At 45.3% G+C, this 8694-nt stretch overlaps 1 pseudogene; it reads right to left on the bottom strand.

Annotated features, from left to right (window-relative positions):
* Positions 1–7316: 7316 nt before the first annotated feature.
* Positions 7317–8441, bottom strand: LOC123076540 (uncharacterized; annotated as a pseudogene).
* Positions 8442–8694: the final 253 nt, after the last annotated feature.

Genomic DNA, 8694 nt, shown 5'->3' with positions numbered 1-8694 from the left:
CTAAAAAATATCGATGACTTCTCATTATTTATCCGCTGCCCAGATGCACCACAATAAGTATCAAGTAGGTTTGACACCACACCGGATCCCTCTACATTCGCCTTAGAAAGCAACAGGCTGTCATCTGCAAACAAAAGATGGTTAACGACTGGCACTGTCGGGGCCACCTGAATACCCGCAAACGATGACTGAGTACTGGATTTGAGGAGGCACGAAAGGCCCTCTGCTGCAATCAAGAATAAGTAGGGGGAGATTGGGTCTCCCTACCGAATACCTCTCGTTGGTCTAAATGGATCAAGTCTCTCACCATTGAAGAGCACCGAGAAAGATATTGATGACACCATGCCCATCACAATATTTATCCACTGTTCTGCAAAGCCCAGTTTTGCCATGATAGCTCTCAAATATGGCCACTCCAATCGATCATAAGCCTTCATCATGTCCAGCTTCAGTGCACAAAATGAGTTGGCCTTTGACCTGGACCTCTTCATGAAGTGTAGGCACTCATATGCACATATGATATTATCCGTTCTCAACCTTCCTGGGACAAAAGCTGACTGCTCTGCAGAAATTATATCAGGCAAAATAAGTTTTAATCTGTTTGATATTACCTTTGATGCTATCTTGTATAATACGTTACAAAGAATGATGGGTCGGAACTAGGCCAATACTGTAGGATTTGTTACCTTGGGAATAAGCACCAATACCGTGTCATTGATACAGTCCGGGCTTTCTTCTCCCCGTACTATCCTCAGGACAATCCTTGTGACTTCGTCTCCACAGATGTCCCAGTGACGCTGATAAAAATGTGCAGGATATCCATCTGGGCCCGGCGCCTTTGTTGGGAACATCTGAAACAATGCTACTTTCACCTCCTCATTAGTGTATGGGGCACAAAGGGCTACGTTCATATCATTTGTTACCTTCCTGGGAACATGCTGCAAAACAGCCTCCATATTAAGTACCCCTTCCGAAGCGTACAAATTTTGATAGAACTCATTTGCCATAGCTTTCAGCTCTGCCGGATCTACAACAACCGCTCCAAGGGAGTTGTGTAGGGCCTTTATCATGTTTTGGTTTCTTCTTAAGCTTGCCCGAAGATGAAAAAACTTGGTGTTCCTGTCTCCTGCAGATAGCCATTCTACTCGAGCTCTTTGTCGCCATATAATTTCCTCTCTATGATACATCTCAATAAGCCGTTCATTTACTTTTAATTCTAAGTGAGAAGGTCCTGTTCTGGCCGGGTCACTCCTTAATTCCTCCAGAATGTTTTTCAGTTGCTTTATCTCCTTGCGGACACTTCCAAACGTATCTCTACTCCAGCTGTTAAGTCCCTTTGACAGGGTTTTTAATTTTTGGCGCATCTCCTCCACAGAAGAACATGGTGGAACCGTAGCCCAGTCGTTCATAAGTAAATCTCTGAAGCCTTCATGCGATTCCCACATTAATTCATATTTGAAGGTTCTTGGCGGCTGCGCCCCCTCTGAGCATCCAAATTCCACTAAAAGCGGAGAGTGGTCCGAGGTCGATCCCGTTAGATGTGTAACAGACGAAGTTGGAAACTTGGACATCCACTCCGCGTTGACCAAGGCTCGATCTAGTCTACATCTTGTGTAAGTACCACCGGATACCTTCTTTTCAAACGTCCAGAAGTTGCCCTTGAACCCCAAATCTAGCAGCATGCAAATGTCAACCGTGTCCCGAAACACCTGTGTTTGGGCATTACTCCGCTGTCCAACTCCCTCGTGCTCATCCGGACGTAGCACTTCATTGAAGTCACCCATACACAGCCATGGCAACGAGTGCAAAGTGCTAATGTTTTTTAGGACTGTCCATGTTTGATGTCGCAAGTGTGTTTGTGCCTCGTCATATACACAAGTCAGCCTCCATTTTCCATTGGTTTGTTCCTCAACCGCAACATCAAGGTGATAAACAGAGTAACCGAGAATCTCTACTTTTATTGCATTATTCCAAAAAAGTCCAATACCACCACTTCGCCCTTGGCTACTAACAGCATACGAATTATTTTTTATCAAAACCCAAAGTACCAGCTAATGCTTCTACCCTAGATCCCTCTATCTGTGTTTCAACAATGCATAGCAGGGTAGGGGCAAATTTCTTCGCGAACTCGCGAAGCTCTCGGAATGTCGCGGCTTTGCCCGCGCCGCGACAGTTCCAGCAGAAGGCATTCATTGGGCTCGGTGGCGCCCGTCAACCGGGCCGCCATCTTTGGATCTCCCTTTGCTTGCACATTATTCTTCGTTGCGTTGTTCTTCTCCTGCTCTACTAACACCTTTGCCCTCTTTGGGTCCTGCTTGCCACTACGGCTGAGAGGAACGACCGGAAGGGGCTGCATGTTGGCCCGCTCAGCTGCCTCTATTGCTAGTAATGCATGCTGCCCTGCCGCCGGCTCGGGTGCTCTTTTTCTGTTATTATCAGCGTCTTGCATATTTGCGTCAGAGTCTGCTCCTTTCTCCCATTCCTCTCCCTCATCACCTGATCGTTCTCTATGCTGTGCATCCCTTCCTCGTCCTCCACTGCGTCCTCCTCCCCGGCCTCGACCGTTGCCAGGTCCATGCCCGGTCCTCATTGCCCAGTTTGCTCGCAGATCCTTGAATATCAGCGCTGACGGTGGGTGAATTCCAGTCCCATGCTCCTTGAAAAGGTGGCCCAGCATACCGCACACCGCACACCAAACAGGAAGCTTCTCGTACATGCGATAGATCTGCGGCTTACCATCCCGAATCATTGAAACGGCATTCTTCAGAGGCTTTGTGACATTGATTTTTATCCAGACACGGTAAAAGTTACCAGCAAAATCCTGTGATTGGGGTTCTGCAAAGAGAACCTCCCCAACCTTCGCCGCAAGGGCTGGCACTAGATGTGCATACAAATCTGGAACGTCGTGGATTTGAACCCATATCTCTATGGTGTCAAGCGGAACAGTTGAAGGTTTCACTAATCCATCATAAGGCTTGATGATCACCGCATCCCCTCTAAAGTGCCAAGGGCCATCTTGAGTGACTCTCTCCCAGTCCCCTAAGCATGAGAATTGGGCAGTGTATAGATTGTCCTCCAAGGGTTTGAATCTTACTTCTTGCGCAAGATCCCACGCCGCTCGCATGTTCTTGAAGAACCAGAATTGACTATAAGATTTGTTTGTGTGAACCCTGACTAGGGCAACCCACCGGGCCGCCTCCGGCGGCGCCTCCTTCTCATCAAAGACCACATCGTCCGGATCCTCCTCTGTCAGTCCCAACTCCTTCATCAGCTTCTCCACATCCTCGGTCTCTGCTTGATCCGCCGCTACAGATCCCGAAGCCCCGCTTGATGACATCTTGAACCCTAGCCCGGCAAAACGATCGGACTCTCCAAGTGGAACCTTGAAGGTTGCACGTTTATGGAAGTTGGTGCTCTGGATGTAGTCCCTTTTTCATCCTTTTTTCTGGACTTCTTTGGGCCTGGCTCGGGCCCTCTCCATTAAGATCCATGTCGAGATAAAAAAGGCATTTCTTATTTAGCGCTGTAGGTGCCCGTTACGGTACATCTCAGCAAACGGGCGCCTACAGCGCTGCAATCTCGGCCGACCTATCATTCTCTTACTCTGTTTCTAAAACACTAAAAAAGGTTGGGCACGTGGGAATCAATCAGGCGACCTCTAAGTATCCTCTGAGGCGCGATAATCAACAGGCCACCACAGCCTGACGTGATTACATAGATGTCTTTCCTCTTTTCTTTTGCTGCCTCTTTTTTCCTTTCATTTCTTTTTTCCTTTTCCTCTGTCCTTTTTTTCTTTTTGTAATTCATGAAGTTTCCTTCAAACAGATGAACTTATTTCCTTTTCAAAATGCATGAACTTTTTTTCAATTCAAGGAACCTTTTTCAAATTCGATGAACTTTAATTTGAATTGGATGAACTTTTTTCAAATCGATGAACTTTATTTCAAATTCTATGAACTTTTCTCAAATCCGATGAACTTTTTTTCAAGAACTAGTTTTCAAATCCGATGAACTTTTTTTAAATTTGTGAAATATTTTCGGAATTGGTGAACTATTTTTTTCAAATTCGATGAACTTTTTTTTTGCAAAATCGATGATATTTTCTCAAATTTGTGAACTATTTTCAGAATCGTTGAACTACTTTTTCTGATTCGATGAACTTTTTTCTGAATTCATTAACTTTTTTCGAAATTCATATTCTTTTCAAAATTTGATGAACATTTTCTAATTCTATGAACATTTTTTAAGATTGAACTTTTACTACAAATCTTTTATTTTCTTTTTCATTTTTACGTTTTTTTATGAATTATATGGTACAGATTTTATGTTAATGTTGTTTTTTAGGGTACTGATGTTAATGTTGTACTTGGAGAAGTATTAAATAGTCTGGTGTTTTATTGTAGACAACTAGGCGGTCCTGGTTTAGTGGTTTGTTGCGCTCTTTCTTTCGGCCGCGTACGCTCGCCCGTTCGATCGAATCTGATGGATGCCAGTTCTGGCCGGCCTATTGGGTCTCGACGCTGGGGTCGCCCAGGGGTGTGAAAGGCGGGACCTTTGCGCTCGTCTCTTTGGTCGGGGTAGCGGCATATCTCGGGTGAGGCGGTGTCTAGGTCTTGGATGCCGGGGCAGCGGCCCTGGTGGTGGTAGCGCGGTGCTCTTGGGAAGAGTCCGTGGCTTGGTGCTGCCCGCTGGCCATGGCCGTGTGGACGGCGTGGTAGCCGGGGTGTGGCGTTGGGTGGCGGTGAGTGTTGGCCGGGGTGAAAACCTGTTCTTTTTTCGGACGGACCGGCGGCGGCGAAGCTCGTTCCCTTCTTGAAGGCGTCGTTGCGGCTCTCATTGCCCGTCATGCGGCTCCAGGGGAAACTCTGATCCTCGGATCGGGCGGTGGCGGCGCTCCGGTGTCGTTCCCTTCCTGAAGGCGCCGCCTTGGAGCCCATGGTTCGTCATATGTGGCTTCATATCTTCGCGGCGGTAGTGCTAGGAGTGGTGTTGCTGCGCTCAGCGCCTATGTATCCTGTCCTGGGTGTGTGCGTGTGTTGTAGTGGCGTGCGTTTGTACTGGGTGCTTGTTGATCGGTGCTTTATATATAAAGCGGGGCGAAAGCCTTTTTGGTAAACATAAACCAGTTAGGTACGAAAGGAAAAATAACATACAGTTCAAAATGCTAAAGCCAATCTTCTTCATATCAAAGAATGCTGAAGAGAGTCTGGCCATGAAGCGATTTCAAGGACAAAAAATACAGCTCCTAAGCACACCACACCAGTTTTTGGATGATAGGTACTTCTTTTGCTAGGTACATGATTACGCAAGAAAACAGAGTGAACGCCTCCTAGAAAGTACTGAATGATCCAAGGTACATGTTTGCTAGGAAATTCTTTTCTTTGTTTCTATTCTAGTCTACAAATTATTTTTTGTTAGTTGTTTATAACTTCTAACCATTTTCCATCTGCTTGTTCACCTAGTATTTTCCTTCTATTCTTTCCGCACAATTTTCTGTCACTGCTCTTCCTCCTTTCAGTTTGATTCTGCTGCTTCTCACACACGTTTCATTGTTTTTCACTGGTTTCTGCTGGGTGTTCTTAACTGACCTTCAGCTTCAGTTAACCTCCCTCCAGTTTTCAGCTAAACCAATGGCCTTAGTTAAAGCTCTTGGACAAACTAGAATATGAATCAAGGCTGTCATCTCGAGGAAAAAAATTGCGGGAAAGGCGATCGGGTGGTGAATGTCCTTAAAGAAACACAAGAACTGCAACCTTGCATCGTAAAGCAAAGAATACAGGCAAGGATGCTCACAATTGCTCTGCAACTACTGTTTGTAGACGAGCTGCATCTACTATTTCAGCTGGTAAATGCTTGTATACTGAATCAACAGTGTAAATTGTAACCACACACTCCAATTTTCTTTGTCTCCAGCTTGTATAATTTCTTAGTATCCTACAATCGATGTGAACAGCTAAGGAATTATCCTGCAGGAATGACACATCATATGTGTTGTGACCAACAACGGAAATTATAACAGAATTATTCAAATACCTAACCAGATGCAATGGGCACATGAAGAACGAATTGCAACAGAACATTTCACTGACAAGCTGACTGTAAGGCGGCGGCCATTCCCGTTCAATCTAACGAGTAGTGCACAAAGCTCCTCTAACAATCAGGATCAACTTTCTACTGAACAAATTGAGAGGATAATCTGCCATATTTAATCGTGGGCTAGAACAATACTTGGAAACAGGAAACTGATGTATATTGGCTAATAATTTAGATTAAGAAAACCATAGGATGATCTCTTCTAAGAAACAAAAAGACATCAATAAAAAAACCAAGGCAATTAATTGTTCAGTTCAAAGAAAAACAGAGACATGAGGCAGGCAACTATTTCAAATGCTAACCAAAACGACTAAATAATTCTAGCATCAACATGCATGATAGCCACTTCATCCCGAAAGGATATTCACACATGTACAAATTTCATGCGACCATGAAACATTCAGAGCTCATTGATCATAACTTGTATACATCAAAATGGAACTAGCCGGCTCATGGTGGGCCTAATTCTTCATCTTCCGCTCATCAGCACAAGTTTCATTTCTCATGCATATGTTCAGATCAAAGATCACATGAAGCAACAATTCCTTAAAGTGGTTAGCAGTTAAAGTGAAGTTATATATGTAGTTCTAAATGATGCAACACGAAGGCAGAATTATAGCACTATGTTTCAATACCTAACCAGATGCAATGGAATCATGAACATGAAAGAACTGCAACAGAACATTGACATGAAAGTTGACTATAATGCAATCATTCAATTTATCTACTGTTGCTAGTCAACGAGGATAATCTGCCTTTGCCATCAACCAAAACAAAACATAGAAACAGGAATCAACTCTACATTTTCTAATGTTTAGTATTTATGGACAACTAGGTAAACTCTAAAAATGAAGACCTCAATAAAAAGACATGTCAATTATTCGGTTCAATAAACAGAGACCAAGAGGAAGCTAGATTACTAACAATTAAGTATAAAGGAGACAACTATATAAAGAGGTCAAAAGCAAAGTCCATTTTTCAGTTCAAGAAAACGTAGACATGATTTCCGACGCTGATACAAATGACTTGTAATTTTAGCATCAACATTCACCGCAATCACTTCAGCCCAAAATGATATTAATAGAAATATAACACAACCACACATCAGCAAGAGCTTCTTGATCATAACTTTATATACATCAGCAAAGAAAACTATTGGGTTCATAGAGGATCGAGTTAATACATACTGCAGCTCATGTCGATACGGATATCTAGGCCATTAAGAAGCACCACCACACTCAACATCCCTTGGATGAAAAGCTAAATAATGTTCAGAACATAACCATCCAGTCAGATGAAAGGCGAAGCATTGACAACATAACCCTCTAGTGCCGGGAAGAAGGTATGTGAAACTAGAGATTGCTTGAGCCGAAGTCCAGTATGCCAGAGGAATCTGCGATGGAAACTAGCAACCAACTTGCCATCCATGTCAATCTGAAGTGGCGAGTTATTGTCAAATTTGGCCAGCACGAGCACATCACCATCCCAATATGCAGCCTCCACATTCCAACAATCGCCAAAGTTTTCTAGTTGCACCATGAGCTCTGCAATCGGCAATTCAACCCGGCATTTGGAGGCCCAGACTTGACCTTCATAGTCCTGCATCACCCATATATCAACAATGGTCTCTTCGTCATTAAGACTGAACACGCCAAGCATGTCATCCATCTCAAACAGGTCAGCATGGTCATTTGGCGGAACAATCGGAGAGCGCATCTGCCGGAACAACTCAGCAAGCTATCTCTGATAAGGATAGATCCGGGGGAGTTCATCAGTTCCTTGTCACTTGGGCAGTCTACGTGCCTCGGCGGCTGGCCAGAGCCTAATGTGAAGACGTAGGAGCCACTTTGATCATCGTCCTCTGGGCAGAGCAATAGTCGGTACTCGCCGGTAGGGCTGTGTGGGTACATCCCCAAGAACCTAAAGCCATCAAGCTGGTGGAGTGGAGCATATTGACGAGTGGCCGGGTTGTACTTGGATAAGCCACTTTCTTTACAGGTGCTTAAGACGAGGAGGCCGTCACAACAGGCCACTAGAGAGAAGTCGATGGCATCATCGAGTCGAGCGATGGACTGGAGCCTGTCGGCTATCCGGTGGTTGCAGGTGAGGATGTCTATGGACGATTGGTCGTCAGTGTCGACGTAGAGGAGGGGAAGGCTGGGCTGGCGGGCGTGGTGGGCAAGAAGGAAGTCACGAGCGGAGGTGGCGCGGCGCCAGGCGGGGCAGACGGCGCGGCAGCGAAGGAGGGATTTGGGGGGGAGGCGGATGAGTATCTCCCAGATGGCGATCTCATCGGGGAGGCCAGGAAGGAGTTGTGTCCGTCCTGCTGCACTGGCGGCCTCCCCCATGGTCGCTCTGGATCCGTGCGAGGAGCGACGGTAGTGGGAGAGGAGGAGAGGTCGGTAGGTCATCCTTACTCTCGCGGATATAATAAACACACATGCGGATGGGCTGGGCTGGGCTGGGCTCTCAAACGGGCTGTTCTTGGCAGTTTCGTTTTCTCTCACCGGGCGCAACGAGCGAGCTCTCAAGTATGGGCCCAGTTAATTTTCTGTTGTAAATGCAACTTTTTATTGTAAGTTTTCTTTTTGACTTATTATT

This window comes from Triticum aestivum, chromosome 3D (assembly GCF_018294505.1).
Source record: "Triticum aestivum cultivar Chinese Spring chromosome 3D, IWGSC CS RefSeq v2.1, whole genome shotgun sequence".
Taxonomy (NCBI): Eukaryota; Viridiplantae; Streptophyta; class Magnoliopsida; order Poales; family Poaceae; genus Triticum; species Triticum aestivum.
The sequence above is the reverse complement of the archived record's forward strand: the minus strand, read 5'-3'. Positions and strand labels throughout refer to the sequence as shown.